Genomic DNA, 12,777 nt, shown 5'->3' on the forward strand with positions numbered 1-12,777 from the left:
ACTTCTTTTGTTTTTCCTCTGTGACTCAGGAGTGATGGGCTTGGACACCTCATTTGACATGGCTCCCAGCTCATCATTTGCTAGCACAGCTCTGAGTCTACTCTGGAGCGGCAAACCTTCATGTGAAGCAAGAGCCTTCCTCTTGGTGCCAGAAGCTCCCGGACTTTGCCATCATGAGAACTTTCATTTCCCATTGTGATGGGCACAAACTCAGCGAGCCTCTCCTTTGACAAAAAAGGCAGGAATGAGCTCCTGAAGCTGCAGAGCCTAAGAGGTTGACCCGGCCTCCGGCCATCAAGGTCCAGATAGGGTTAATGATGCAAAACTTTAGTCTCTCGAAGGATTTGGTCAATGTACAAAACCTCCTTGTCCTGGTTTGACACTGACCAAATGCCAGGCAATCGCAAAAATAATTCACTTACCCTCTACTGCTGCAGTTGGGCAGAGGAGAGGGAAAACAATTAACAAAGGGCTCATGAATTAAGGACTGGAAGAAAAAAATACTCTAAGGGTAAAAGAGTTTCAAATCTTAAGGTATAAAGTCAGTTTATTTAAACAGAGGGGAGGATGATGAGAAGTAAAAGAAGCCTTTAAAACACACTTTTCCCCCCCAACCCCTCCCTCCTTCCCACCAACAATGCAGTGAGACAGGGCATGGGGGTTTCAGTCAGTTTGTCACCCAGTATCTTTTTCTGATTGCTGAGGGAGAGGAATCTTTCATCTGCTATGCCATGGGGTCCTTCCGACAGGCAAACAATGTTCCCAAAACTGCTAGATTCTTGCAAGATCCCGCAACACCGAGAAGTTGATCTTTTCTGTTGGAACCCAGAAGCCTGGGAGTTTTGAGCTTTCTGTGCTTTCTGACACTGATCCCCTGGAGAACACTGCTTTTGACTTGAGGCCTTGGAGAAGGCTTCCAAATTTGAGTGATGGAGTTAGAGTTACGGGGGAGTAGTTGGAATAGAAGTTTGAGGTGTCACATGGTGAAGGGTTTGGAATTTGAAGGTTTTAGAATATAGTAATAGGTATGGGACAAGATGGAGGGGTTTGGGTGTTGTCTCTTTCTCTCTTCTTCCCTCTTCTTAAAGATTTTAGGGTGCAGTTTCTGGATGGACAGTTAGTGCTGCACTGTGGGCCACAGGAGTTTGGTTATTGGGTCAAAAGTATAAATAATATAGGCGATAGTTCTTTGTTGGACTGTTTAGCTTTAAAATACCTTGAACTAGCTAGGTTCACCTCCTTTTTGCTCACTTTTAGATGGTAGCTAGAGGTGTTGCAGAACTCTCTGTGCTTTAGATAAGATTTAATAAACCAAGTCCAAACATGGTAAAATTCATCTCCTTTGAGTTTTTAATCCTAACTCTGTGTGAAGACAGAAGAAAATTAAGCCACTAATTAGGTGGTGCAGTTTCCACATTTACACTTGTCTAGGTTCCACCTTGGGGAATCGCTCGCCATGCTTTCACCGCTGGCCAGGCGGCCCCGCTGCCATCGCGTGGGCAGGGGCCACTGCTGGTGCTTTTTAACGCCTCTCCTCATGCAGGGAAAGGGGGAACTACTGACCCTGCCCAGCCCATTCACCCGCAGCGTGGCTAGCAGGGAGCAGCCAGGCAGGCAAGGCTCACCACAGGCTGCACCAGCATGGCACTGCCCCAGCGGCGGCCGTAGCACCTCCCTACCCTTGGGAAAAGCTGCACATGCCCCGTTTTGATTTTCTTCCTAAATGCGCCACCACAGAGGCATCAACCTCTCTAATGGGGCCAGCAGCATGTCCATCTTCAGAGCCATCAGAGATTGACCCTGCCACACATGGGGGAAGCTTCTAGCAGGTTCTGACAGAAACCACTTCTGTGGCCCCACCCTGCTACCAAAACCCAGGCTGTGCAGTATCAACACACTCCTTCACTCTTTGATTCTCACTCCCAAGGTTTCAGTGCCTCTACACAACAAAGAACAATTATTTTGCCTACTTTCTCCTCTTACCTAAAACACCAGAAGGACTTTCTAAGGTACTAAATGACCCCCAGGCACCAATTCTAAGAGCCCAGAGGGCACATTCTTCCTGCTTCTGAGCACTGAAACAAAGGGGAAAAAAGTGGACAGCTTTCTACATGTCAGAAGAATTTTCAGAAATGCTTTGAAATAGCAAACAAGTACTGATAATGTTCCTTCTGTCTATCCAGATTAACTCCCTCAGACTTTTCAAAGGTGTCATGCAATCCCCAAGTTCTCATGTACAACTCAACCTTTCTGATATTATTTGAGATCCTTCCTTGAAAGCCATATGGTGTTTCTTAAGGTGGTATGTTGGGGGTAAAACCACTGAAGAAGTCATGTGACTGCCTGTATAATCCAAAATTCTGTGTAGTGGAACAGAGACATTTTTTGCTATTAAATATATCACAGTGTCTGGGGTTTGGGGTTCCACAATGATATGAGCTGCATAGGGACCTGTACAAAAACAAATGGAGTGAAAAAGTTTGGGAAAGAAAGGAGACGGTGGACTGTAAAGTTTAAGATGAGAAAAAGAACATTCTTTTTATATTTCCTTTTATCCTGGACATATAAAAGAATTCATGAAGGTTCTAAAAGTAGAAGAAAGGGAGAACTTGAAAATTTTATACTCAATCAAGCTAAATGAAATCACTGAGCAATTCAAGCAATTTTTTTCTCTTTCCAGGGTGCAAAGTGAATCTACCTCTGAATTCTCTCATGGACTTGCACCTATGGACAATTAAGCCAACTGTCTAGCTTCCCATCTCTTTATTTACAATGCTTTTGAACACCATGAGGAAAAAGTGAGTTATTGGAATGAGTCTTAGCAGTGTGAGGACACTAACTGGACCGGGGACGATTCTCACAGTTGTACCAAGTAAGTGACGTTTCTTTCTTTCTAAAATGTCATTTAAAATTGGGGTGGAGGTGAAAAAAGGGAATTTGATGGTTTGGATCACTGTAAGGATTTTAATCTGCAATGATCTCGTGAGAGCACTCTCACTCCAGCCAGGCTTTCAAGCCAAATCCTCTGCTTGGATGTGCTCAGAAAGGTTTCCCAGGAACAACTGGGCTGAATCTGCATAGCACCATTATTCCATAATCCCCAAACACCAGCAGGGCACTACTTAGCATGGGATCACTCACTCCCAGTTTGGGCAGCACTCTGGCTCAAATTTGCTGTCAGGTGTCCAATTCTCCAGTGGACTTCCACTGACTGACTTGGGGCTGGACTGCAGAGCTCAGAGAAGAGCTCACAGTGCTGAGCAGTGTTGAGACAGATCTGTAACGGCCTGCTTTGAGAAATTCTGGTTTGACATTGGCACCACACTGACAGTGTCCCCAGGGAAGTAATTCCACTGCCCTGGGGACAGAGGAGGAAGGAGGTCAAATAGCCCTGTGCTTAAATTCTCACAAGTGCCTCATATCCAAGAGCTCCTGGCATGAAAGACAATTGGCTGCCAAGTTGTGTGGGTTCTGAAAAGACCAGTGTGTGGAGTAGGGATTATAAGAAGCCTTAGTAGTTCCTTTCTTTATTTGGAATTCCATGACTGACAATGAAGATACATGTCATGCCAGCCTGTTCTATGGGACTGTGAATGTTGGGGTGACAGAGGGGTTTTGATGTTGATCTGTGTTGTCCTAAAGATTCAGGTGCACCCCTCAGGAACTGTTGCTGTGCCTTCCAAGGTCTGCATGTCTTTAAAGGACTGCAAGAAAAACACATGTTATTTTACGCCCAATACTTTTTAGAATAGAGGGCTCCTCCTGTGATTCTAGAAGACTAAAGTGAATGTGAAGTACAACTCTTTGTCCAAAAAATATTCAGAACATAAACCACACATCCCTTCCAGAAGCAAGTAGTGGTAGCAATTCATGGCTGGATTGTCACAAAATGCAAACTAGTGGGACTTGGCTGAGGCTTCTGGGCTCAGATAAAACAAATCCTCTGCTCTCTGAACTACAATTCCACCTGGGAAGGGAACGTTTGATTTCCCTTGGGTGTCTGGTTGCTGTAGGTGTGGACAAGTGTGCAGTTCTCTAGTAGTTCTGTAGCTGACCCATGAAGCCGTGGCAGAGCACGATTTGGCTTTCACCTCAGTTCCTCAGCAGTGCCATAGGGCTGATGGGGAAGGGCTGTAAAATCAGATCCAACTTCCATCAGTACCTTGGATGAACAAAATGTTAGACCTGAGGCATCTCCTGACCCAGCTGCAAGGCAGACACCACGCAAAACGAAAAGCCTGAAGCAGCTCTCTTTATCCCAGAGACCCCTCAGGGTGCTCCTGTCAAAGCAGACATGTAAATCTTTGTGGATGTGTCTGACAGGATTTCATAAGCTGAGCTCTTTCTGGCCAGGAAGGCTGCTGGAGGATTCCTGTCCAGTTCCATATTCTTACTGTAATTCATAGGGCTAATCTGAGTTATGTTCTGACATTGTTTTTTTGTGATCGCCATTGATTCTCCATAAATTACCTGATCTAGAGGAAAAGGTGTTTTGTTTAAAAACCAAATCATGGTACCACCATGACTTGAAGGTACTAAATACTTTTGCAATCACCTAGTTTTTTGCAAGGCATCTGCCTGCGAGTTTAGGCAATTATCTTTCATTGCTTGCACCTCTATTGGCAAGGAATGACAACATAAAGGACAGTAAATGAGAATGTTGCAAATTAGTCACAGCAATAGTACATGTGAATTTTTGGTCACTCAGACTGAACCATAAAGTTTGAAGTAAATCAATTCTGTTCCAGTGATGGGGTTTTTTACATACAGTCCAAAAACTTCTGTCCTAGAGGTTATTGTGGAGAAAACAACTAAAGCAGAAGACTTTGCCACCACTGGGAAAACAACACCTTTGCCAACGATTTTCCATACGAAGAACACGGAGATGTCCTCTACAGAACAGAACAGATCTGCCTCAACAACAGAGGTGATCTGCACAGACAAGGATGACAGCAACGTGGTAACAGTACTGCCAGGTACAGTTTGGTGGCACAGGTGCAACACATTTCTCGGTACAGTGTCCTGTGGTGCTTCGTTGTTCTCATGCTAGTCAGCATTGCCCTGGGCAGCCAGCAGAAAAGAGAATGACATTTGGTATTTCAGCAGGGAGAGCTGAAAGATGTTTCAAAGCATCTGAAAGAAATTGTTTCAACTGTTTGGGAGGAAGAGGGAAGACACAACCTATTTGTTTAAAATGTGTATTTCCTTATGACTACATATTTCATCCTGTAGCAGCAAACCACCTGCAGTACAGCCTGGAACAGCGTTTCCAAAAACAACAAAAGGTTGAAAGTGGGGTATGTGTTGAGGTATTTTCATTAAATCACATTCTATCTTTTGTGGGATTGTTTTAGTCTTCCTGAAAGTTATTCAAGAGGTCAAGGGGCCAGTAAGAGGGTTTGCAACAGCACAGAGCCCTCAGCACCAGGTGAGTTACCAAACAGGTTGTGAAGTTACATTGCTGTTTGGGGGATAAAGGCATGGACATGGATTTTCTGCAGGGCAGAGGAGGCAGAACACAACACATTCACCAGACACAAGCTGCTGTTCCAAGGCTGCTCCTGCAGTTGCACACAAGCTCCAGGAAGCCAAAAGCGACAGAGACAGACCCCGGGCTCCCCTGCTGTTGCCACGCTCTCCATCTCTGCTCCTTTGCTGCTCTTCCTTTCCCTGAGACTATCATACCCTGTGCATTGTGCCACTTTCTGCCAAGATGACAACATCAAAACCTAGACCATGATCTCTCTGCTCTTTTCTGGTCACTGGGCAGATGCTGAAGGGCAGAGAGTGAACATGCTGTCCATGGCTGTGTTGGGTTTGAGAGTCCTGCTGGCAAAGAGCATCGCCTTCAACACCCTCCTGAGTATCAAGTTGTTCCTTCTCTGAGGTAAGGGAGCTCACAGTTATCAAACACTGGTTCCTAGAGCCAATTTCATTAAATGGAGTTTAAACCCCCCTTTGTTCTTCCAGTCATGGGGAATGAAGGCAAGAGGAGCCCGAGGAAGAGCAGGAAAGAACGTGAACCAGCAGCACAAGGGGCTGGAACAAGCAGGGCCAGAGCAGCTGACAGAGACCACCCAGGACACAAGGCAGCACCTTCCCCTGAAGACATTGAACACTGGTCACTCCTGCCTGGCCAGCTGATTTACACTGAAGAGTTTTAAGTGCTTTTGCTGTTTGCTCTCCTCTGAGACCTGACGGGAGTGCATTTATCCTCATCCTCCTGCTAAGCAATGTCCCCATTCTCGTGGCATTTGCACACAAGTGTCCCAGCTGCTTCAATAGCTTTGAGAACTCCAATGCTCTCTCTAGGTACGTGGCCTTTCAAAAGCACCTTTCCCAGGCATGTTGTGGTACTGCCTGTGCAACTGCAGTAGTACTGCTGAGGGAATTCAAGCCCAGCAGTTGCCATTTGGAGCTTTGGCTTTTAGATGGATTTCATAAGTGAGTACCGTAGATGAGAAGAGCTGTGTAGGATGGGAAGTGATGTCATTCAACCCCCTAATGTTCATTTCTTTACAAAGCCTGTATTTCTTCTGCCAGATGTATCGTATGAGCATTTTAGGTTCCTGTAGTAGAGAAGAAAATAAAGTTCTACTAGGCCAAAATGCTGTGGGGTTTCTGTGCTTTTTCTTCTGAACCTGGGACAGAGATTGCTGAAATCCAGCTGTCCTCAAGCCCACTGGGATCACAAACACAGCTTTGATAATGTAGGTTTCCTGTTGGCTGCATGTGTCTTTTCCAGAGCCTGTGCAGGGAAGTGTCTCTCTGGCACATTGAGGAGCTTCAGTGAGGAGAGAGCTCGCTGAAGGCATGAGGGAGGAAAATGCTCATAGCAGCAGAGAAGAAACCCTGCTGTTGTTTGGCACTCAGTGGCACGAGGAAGGGGCCACCAGGAAATAATTTTGGGTGGTTTGATGGAGTGATATTTTCCATGGCAACTTGGTTCTTACCTAACAGAGGCCAGCACACACCTTCCCCAGCTCCCCCCCCTCTCACGGGCTACAGGCAGGATGCTGTGGTCACCATTTGTGACTCAGTTACAGCAGGCAGGATTAACCCTCCCCTGCTTTTGAAAAAACAAGTTAACCACATCCTGCCGGGGAAAGAAGGCTTTTCTCCCTCTGGCTGAGATCCTGCTGGCTTCAAGTGAGCCTCTGCACAGGACACAGCACAATGTGCTGCATTCAGCTTGCTCAGGTCAGAGCCTCAGGCCCTGCAGACACCCAGAGAAGACCCGCAGCCCTTGCAGCAGCTGCGTGAAATTTGCATGGCAAATCCAAATCCAGTAAAATGCTCATTTAGTGCATTTCTACCACCATAATATAATTCAGGGAGAGTCGTTCACCAGGACATTTATCCTGATTTTCCAGTGACAGCCAGAACCATTTTCTCAAGCGCTCCACACCTTTTCCCAGTTTCTCTGGCAGATTTATATTTTGAGCATGCTTCCTGAGACAAAAACAGTGCAATCAGATGCATGGGAAGGAATGGCCAACAAGGAAAGGAAAACAAACATCAACAAAACCAACCAAATTCCAGGCAGTCAGAAGAGAAAGAACTTAGAACTTCCCTTGGTTGTGGGTGTCTAGGTGTGTGTGTGTAGGGGTGTGTGTATATCAAAAGACAGTGCATGCAAGTATAAAAAGGAACATGGCCTAAAAGCTTAATAGCAATACTCAGACTTAACAGTTCTTTAACTTAACTTATACCTTAATTTAGTAATTTAATATAGGGAAAGCACTTAACTTATACCCATCTTAACTTAAACTTTATTTGTAACTTTGCCTTAACAACCTAACAGGGAAATAAGATTTAACAGCATTTAACCTAACTTATTATTTCAGTTCAAACTTAGCAGCTTAACAAAGGGACACTTGGCAAAACTTAGCTTATGTTTGTTACAAGTACTTATTGTATTATAGGGTTTTTGCAAATATTAAAATGAATGCCATATGTATAATGCTGTTAAACTTTGCTGTATGAATATTATTTCTTTTAATTCTGCTATTAACAAAACTTAAAAATAGTAATGCAATAAATGCATGTTTTTCTTGGACTATAACATGGTGGTGTAAACAGCTTTTGTTTATGTCACTAACTCAGAGAATGGTAAAAAAATAATCAGGAAATTCTTCATATTCTTGGATTATTTTATCTGGATGAAGATAGGGGTGAGGATCACCAGAATTCCAGGGAAGGAATTTATTGATCAGGGGGTGGGTGACAGGATTGTGCCAAAAAAAAAAAAAAAGGATGATTTACAGGTTGTGGGAGGGGGTCATATTGAATAATGCATAAAGGTCTATGAATATGCAACATGTTGATGCATTTAAGGAAGTGTTTTCTGAGTTAGTGTGTGCTCTTGGCTGAATGTCAAGCACCCGGCCTGTATAACCTTTTACTTTATTGTTTGTCTCTTATTGTTTTCTATTAAACCTTTTAAAATTTATCAGGACAGTGAACCTTTTTCACAAGTTCAAACTTAGCAACTTAACAAAGGGACACTTAGAAAAACTTATGTTTAACAACTTAGCAAAAGACCAACACTTAGCAGAACTTAATTAAACTTGTTACTTAACCTTACAGGCCTGAATACTTAGATATCTGAGGTGCTTAAACATCTAAGAAAGCAGTATTTTCCTCAGATTTGCTGACGCATGTGCATAGGTGCATGCACACACACAGAAACAGTCAGTGCAAGCAAGGTACCTGTGAAAAATTCCCCTCAGAGGTCAGTGAAATCTTCATTTTGCATCTCCTGATGGGCAAATGATCAGGCCTCGAGGAGTGAGGGTATCAGCCAAGACACGTCATGGTTCAGTGATCCTCCAGGTACAGCAAACCCTCAGGTTTGCTGGCTCTGAGGGCATCCCACTCAGAGGGAGATTGCTGGTCACAGCCCACTGTGGTCCAGGAGAGCCCAACGAGCCCCATTTTGGACCATTATTTATAGGGTAACAAGAGTGGGCTTCATTCATAACAACATTTCATCCTGGCCACAATTTGGGTTGGCACCTTCTTTGAAAGTGTGAGAATAGGCATGCTGGAATATTTTCCTCAGGCCTGAGGAATATTTTCCAAGGCTGGTCATAAGGAAAACATCAGCTCGTTAGCAATTCCAGAGAGCAGACATTTCTGATAAGCTTGGAAGGACCTGAGCCCTGGTGCTGTTTTCAAGGCCAACAACATTTTCTCAGATAACACTGCAGCCTGAAAGGAGTAGGGGGGGAGAATGAACCACCACAACTGTGTAAGTTGGGAACAATGAACATGGAACCAATGAATTTCCATGGGTTTTGACTGTACAAGTATGTGAAAAATCTAGTGAATACCTCATGTGATGGGAAGGATTTTCTCTGTGCAACCCAGGCGATGAGTGGATGAAACAACTTCTGTTGCACATCCTGGCAAGAACAACATCCCAGCCAGAATAAAGTAATGTCTTAATTCTCTAACACTAAAAAATCTTGCTGGGGAGTTTTGTTTTTTCCCACAGTTTTGGTGACAAGATCACCCATCATGTGAACTTTGGTAAAACTCTTAAAGTAATTTTAGGAAAAATTTCGCCACCATCAGATCATATGTATTTTTACTCCCCCTTAGTGAGTCACTGTTGAGAGTTAGGATTTTTCATTTTGGTTCTTTTTTCTCATAGAGTTTGTCCCATTTGCTTTTTAAGAGACAAGAAGGACCATACTTAAGAGAGACTAAAGATGCAGCCAAGGGTGAGAGGGAGGAGTGCAGCTGACCCTAACCTGTATCTAAGGGGCATTCTCTTGGGAGAGGCAGAGATATCTTGAGATTTTGGGCTGGTCACGGCTCCTAGCTCTCTCTTGCTGTCAGCATGGAGGAGGATGGTTGAACTGTTGCTTGATGTGAGAAGAATTCACTCCCACTGCTGGGGCCCAGGCCTGTCCTGCCTCATCCTTACTGTGTGTGAATCTTTGCTCGTAAGAGTAGCTGTTGGGCTGGGACCTTATTAACACCCTACCTCACTAGAAAGGACCCTCATGATCAACTCTGCTGCCTCAGGGGAGAATACAAGACCCCAAACCCTCAAGCCACCTCCAAGGGAGCCTCTCCCTGTTTCAGATCTGGGCTGCCCGGCCCAGCCCTGCCATTCCTCTGCCACTGCTCTGGGTTCTTCACTGCACTGCAACCCCACACCCCTTGCCCATCAGGACATCCTGCAGCTCCTGCTACAGCTGGGAACCTTGGATATATCTCATCAACCACTCTGGGATCTGTGCATCCTTGTTATTCCAGTTGCTGTTCCAAGGTTCCTGCTACAGCTCATTTCACCACTGGGAGGGGCACTGTGGCTGGCTGCTCCTGTGGGTCTGTAAAGGGAGCCCCTTCTCCATCCCTGGGGTCTGTAAAGGGAGCCCCTTCTCCATCCCTCAGGTCTGTAAAGGGAGCCCCTTCTCCATCCCCGGGGTCTGTAAAGGGAGCCCCTTCTCCATCCCTGGGGTCTGTAAAGGGAGCCCCTTCTCCATCCCTGGGGTCTGTAAAGGGAGCCCCTTCTCCATCCCTGGGGTCTGTAAAGGGAGCCCCTTCTCCATCCCTGGGGTCTGTAAAGGGAGCCCCTTCTCCATCCCTTCCACCCCCTGAGCCGCCATTAACAGCGGGAAAAGGCGGCCGAGCTCGCTCCACAGCGCCCCCTGCAGGCGCGGGGGAATCATCGCACCCGCCCTGCCCGGCCGGGAGCCAGCAGCGCCCCTGCTGGCTGTGCCCGGAACTGCACCCGAGGGGAAAGTGCCTGCAGCCGAGAGCAGGCTGGGACTGGGGTCTGCTTCTGATGGAGCTGCTGCTGTTGGTTGTTTGTTTGCCTTGTTATACACACACATACTGGTAAAGAACTGCCGTTCCTTTCCCATGTCATTGTCTGAAAGCCTCTTAACTTCAAAATTATAATAATTTGGAGGGAAAGGGATCATATTTTTCCATTCCAAGGGAGGTTCTCACCTTCCTTGTCAGACACCTGTGTTTCTAACCATGACAGTACCACATAGAGTGTCATACCTGACATCTGTACTGCTGAGCAACTCAAAATGGCTCTCTCCTGTGGCAGGGAGCATTAAAAGTATCTTGAAATAATAAACCTCTTTTCAAGATGTTACATGGGAAAGCATCATGAAGAATAAGGAAATGTGAATAGCAGGGAAAATATTTTGCATTTTCTGTTGTATTTTTATATATATCCGGTGTGTTTATGCTTCCAGTCTATACCTTTCTTGCTGCTTCAGAAATGTATGGGAATGACCCAAGCAAGATTAAATATCTGAAACGTTTTTGTGCCCAAGACACAAAGGATGGAGCCAGAAAGGCTCTGGCAGCACCAGGCAGGACTCCCAGTCCCATTCCTTCGGTGGATTGGCTTTCCCAGAGCCAGCAAGAATGTGATGGAAGGGGAAGTTCAGGAAAGTATTGACATCTCTATATTGCCTGATCCCTTTGCTGCTCAGGTCCCTGAACTGGCACAGATCAAAGCCTCAGCCTTGCTCTTGCAGAAATCCTCGAGGTTTTGCCCCATGGTGTTCTAGGGCCAGAATTCCTCACCCTCAGACCTTTGGCTGCCTCTGGGCACAACACAGCAACCTGACCTGGGCTTCATTTAGTGCTTTCCTGCCAAAGGGGCACAGGGCAGGGTGCTTCCCTTTGCAGTTCAAATGGGTCTGGAGGGGATGTGGCTGATGCTGCTCCTTTCTTCCTGCTGTAAGGCTGGGCTGGGTGTCAGAGCTCTGCCTGTGCCCACCACTGCAGCTGCTGCAACCCTGGCTTCAAGGCTTGTGTTTGGGAGGAAGGATGAGCATATATTTAAAAGGATACTCAAAGCAAACCTCGAAACTTCTATGAGTTTTAATTTGCTAGAAGTAATTTAAATACATGTAATGAAGTTAAAAATATGCACACACACACCCCTTTTTTAAAATCAGATTTCCTCATAATATTCTTTTTAATTTCAACTTATTTGAGAGGGTAAACAGGTAAAAAGACTGTATTTCACTTTCTCTTCACATAAACATTTCTGTTTTGATAAGATTATAAATACAGCATTAAAAATACAATGGAATAATCATATTCCTGCATATGATGGTTATATTCTGACCAGTGTGCTCTGTTTCCCCAAATACTAAAAGGTTCCTGGTAAAATTAGAGTTATTGATGCAAACTGAACTTCTTTCTCTTATCTCTCCTGACACCTTCTGGCCAAAGTGTTCATTGTTCTCACAACATTTTCAGTTTCATGAAATGCAGAAAATAGCTCAAACGGAAGAAAAAAAAACCCAAAAAACCAACCAATCAAAGAAACCACCCAAACCCCACAAGAAGTGTTGTGTCTGCACATGCCACAATTTAAACTTCTTTGCTCTTCATTTGCATTCTGGCCTTGTCTGCTGGTGCAGTAGGAAACTCTTGCAAGTGATCCAGAGGCTTTAGAAAGTCAGGGATCAAGAAGCTGAAAGAGCTGAAAAACTGAGGTGCTATTTGGAGAAGCTTCATTTGAAACTTCAAACTAAAGCAGGCTTAGAGCTGGAAATTATATTTGCAACAGAAGAAATGGAGTAGAATTTGGGAAGCATTTGTAGCGCTGCTTTCAAAATTCATCAGTACTTCTAGGGGAGTTTTAAACTCTAAATTATTCAAGAAACTTGGTGGTCAAAATTTCCTGGGATGGAGGAAAGATGCCTTGAAGGGATTAAGGGATGCATTTGTTCCCCAAAAGGTGTTATACCTAAGTCAAGTTTTCTAAGGGTGTTGATGTCTAGCTAA

General features: G+C 44.9%; 1 protein-coding gene and 1 long non-coding RNA gene across 2 annotated transcripts in view; both read left to right on the top strand.

The window, feature by feature from the left end:
- Nucleotides 1–12,777, top strand: part of LOC134053406 (M1-specific T cell receptor alpha chain-like) — a 171,607-nt gene that overhangs the window by 123,604 nt on the left and 35,226 nt on the right. The window lies entirely within an intron of this gene.
- LOC134053412 (uncharacterized) lies at nucleotides 5,396–6,559 on the top strand. Its single transcript, XR_009933945.1, has 3 exons — nucleotides 5,396–5,428; nucleotides 5,771–5,887; nucleotides 5,971–6,559. It is a non-coding gene; the product is annotated as an uncharacterized LOC134053412 (long non-coding RNA).

This window comes from Cinclus cinclus, chromosome 24 (assembly GCF_963662255.1).
Source record: "Cinclus cinclus chromosome 24, bCinCin1.1, whole genome shotgun sequence".
NCBI classification, from domain to species: domain Eukaryota; kingdom Metazoa; phylum Chordata; class Aves; order Passeriformes; family Cinclidae; genus Cinclus; species Cinclus cinclus.